Source organism: Tupaia chinensis, unplaced genomic scaffold (genome assembly GCF_000334495.1).
Source record: "Tupaia chinensis unplaced genomic scaffold, TupChi_1.0 Scaffold143673_1, whole genome shotgun sequence".
NCBI classification, from domain to species: Eukaryota; Metazoa; Chordata; class Mammalia; order Scandentia; family Tupaiidae; genus Tupaia; species Tupaia belangeri.
The window spans coordinates 401925-404940 of record NW_006203521.1 but is presented as its reverse complement, the minus strand read 5'-3'; the positions used below and the strand labels follow the sequence as shown (position 1 = coordinate 404940).

The following is a 3016-nucleotide window of genomic DNA, read 5'->3' as shown; positions in this document are numbered from 1 at the left end:
TCTAACTGAGACCCCATTTTTCAGGGGATAGAGATAAGCCTTTCCCACTTTTCTCTGTCTAAATGTTTGGCCCAAAGCCTGTAAGAAATAATCTTTTTTTAAAGCCACTAAATTCAGAGGTGTTTTGATATGCAAAATATCAACTAATACATGGTCTTATAAGCATAATTTCATCAACAGAGCAAGTCATAATAATGTCCTGTGGGATAATGAGATGATCAAGGTCCCATGTAACAAACATGGTACAGTGACAAAAGTTGATGTATAGCTGTGATAGGTGAATAAAGTTATACTGCCATCATTATCAAGTAAAAGCAACCTGTCTTTGGCATTTATATTTATTGAGCTGAGGAAAAACATAAAAGCATTTACTAGAGTACTAGCTGTGGTTCAGGTGTCACTGATATTGGTTTGCTCCAGTAAGAGCACTGCATTTGAAACAAAAGTTGCAGTTAGAAGTGACAGTTGATTATGACAGTCCACTCTCATATTCCAAGTCTTAGCCATCATCTTCACTCACTAAAATGGAAAATGAAATAGGAATGTGTTAGGAATTACCAAACCTGTTTCTTTTGAGCCCCCTCCCCCCCCCCGCCTTGGAAATAAAGGCTATTTTATTTAAAACACAAAAGTCAAACAGAAATCTGGGAAGAGGGCTAGTCCCTTCTGGCCTTCAGTATCCTGGCAGTGATCTTGTTCTTCTCGATGGCATGGACAATGACTCCTATTCTGGACACTGCATCCTGGTCTACAGAATTCAGTATGAACTGGACAATGGCTTCAAACTGGTGTTCCGGGTTCATGTTGGGCTCCCACAGGGACTTGCACATCCCATACATTTGTTTGGAGCAGGTGCCACTGATCACGAAGTAGTCAGTCACTATGGGACAGCCAATGAGGTCTAGAGAGCAAATGAAGGCTTAAAGGTCTTCAGGCCCAACCCAGCAAGTACTGGCTCAGTGTACTAGGGGCCCAACCATTTCTCATACAGGAGGTTGGCCACCATGTTCATGAGTGTGTAAGGCTTGATCTGCTGCCCCCCTTCAATTTGTACAGGTTCAGCTGGAACTTGAAGTGCCGGCAACTGTCTGGGCGTTAGTGGTGAGCCCACCCAGGCCGATATACAGCTGGTCACCCATGGGAAAGATCTTCTGAAAGTCCATGGTCACCATCTGTGCTGGATTTTGAAGTGCCTATCTACAGTGATAGCCACACAGTTCTTCCCTTTCATGGCCATGACAGCCCCTCCATTATAGGACATAATACACGATTGCAGTTACTAGGACTCCCAGCTGTTGCTGCAATTCTAGGAAACTGGTTCTCTCTTTTGAATCTTTGTTGATGGCACTGATTTCAGAAATTTCTTTCAGAAATTTCATTATTTTACCTGTTTGATAAATGTTAATTGAATATTTGTTGAAGGACTGGATTTTTCCAATGCTGATGTTGTCTAATCCTAACTATACCCTTACGTGGTGGGGAAATAACCATGGGATGAGAGTATGAGTTCCATAGTAATGACCACAAGTTTCAATGGGTCAAAAATTCTACTGAATATCTGTTTCAATACTAGTAGGGTTCTAAGCTCCAAGAAATTAAAGTAAGTCCAAGTGTTGAATACCTCCTGAATGTTTTGTTTCCCTTTCTCTTGATCACATTTACCAAGTAAGTGGTTTCAGGTCTCCTCAGGAAGGCAAGGAAGAAAATTCACAGCATCTTGTGATGTTGGTGTAAACTCCTGCCTCAGACATAACTGATTACTCTCTCTTTTTTTTTTTTTAAGAATTATTTTATTTATCTTTATTTACTTATTTTAATTTGACAGAGAGGGAGAGAGAGAGAGAAAGCAAGTTGCCAGGTCCAGGACTTAAACTACAGTCTGCTATGTGGGAGTCCAGCACCCTTAACCACCATGCCACCTGCCAGCCTCCTGACTACTCTTTCAATCAAAGATCTCTGCATTATGAATTCACACAGATTTAGAAATTGGGTGACGTGCCAAACATGTTATTAAACAGACCTATATTTCAAACAACAACAACAAACAAACCTACAAATTAAGTAGGGCTATAGCAGGCCCCCCATCTCTTGCAATCTCAGGAATCCCATGAACAATTAACCAACATCAAAGATCTTCATAGAGATCTGATTATCATTCTGATTATCATCTGGCCCGTGGCCTGTTTAGGAACTTTGCTCACTTTACCTCTGGCAATTAAGTCTAGGATTGCTTTTCCCTGTTTCTCTCTCTCCCCATCCTTTGTTGATTTAGCTTCAATCATTACCTTAGTTACTAGTAATTATCTGACTTAGAGGTAATCCACCTAAAGACAGAGCCAGATTTTCTAAAGTCTTTGCAAAGAGCTGCAATATGTATGGAAAGTTCTTCTCTAATTCCTCATCAAATGAACATATCTCTGCAAAAAAACACTACACAATCTTAATCACTCTACCAATAGAACTTTTAAGTCAAAGATTTGCTTTGAACATGTGTCAAACTCTTCAAATGAAGTTCTAAAAAGCTATCTTGAACATTTTGTAACAAAGTATTTTGACTAGAAAAAAGTTTAAGGACCTCTCTAAATTCTTGCAAATAATCATTCTCATTCTATTATTGAGTGAGTGTCCCTAGGGCAAACTGCCCTAGTTTAAAAAAATTTTTTTTTTCCTAGCACATCTTCCAAAGCAACCTGTTTCCTTCCTAAAGCAGATCTCTATTTTTCTCAAAAGGATACTCAGCATTCCTGTCCCATCTTTAGAAGAATGTGTTCACTATTGTTCTTTCCCAAAGAAGCATCTTATTCAGCATTTATTGCTTCTTTTCATCTCAGTGGTGGGAAGAGGTACTAACCATATAAAAGGAGAGATCAATAATTTCTGGCACTTAATGTATAGTGCACTTGAGATGGGCTCAAGATTTAGAGTAAGGAGCCAACTTGGGGTTAATAACTGTGGAGTCAAAAGTGATTTCATCAGATAGCTTTTGAATTTCTAATTCCACCCCTACTCTTCCTCC

The 3016-nt window shown here is 39.4% G+C and overlaps 1 pseudogene; it reads right to left on the bottom strand.

The window, feature by feature from the left end:
• Positions 1-656: 656 nt before the first annotated feature.
• LOC102479284 (proteasome subunit beta type-3 pseudogene) lies at positions 657-1261 on the bottom strand (annotated as a pseudogene).
• Positions 1262-3016: the final 1755 nt, after the last annotated feature.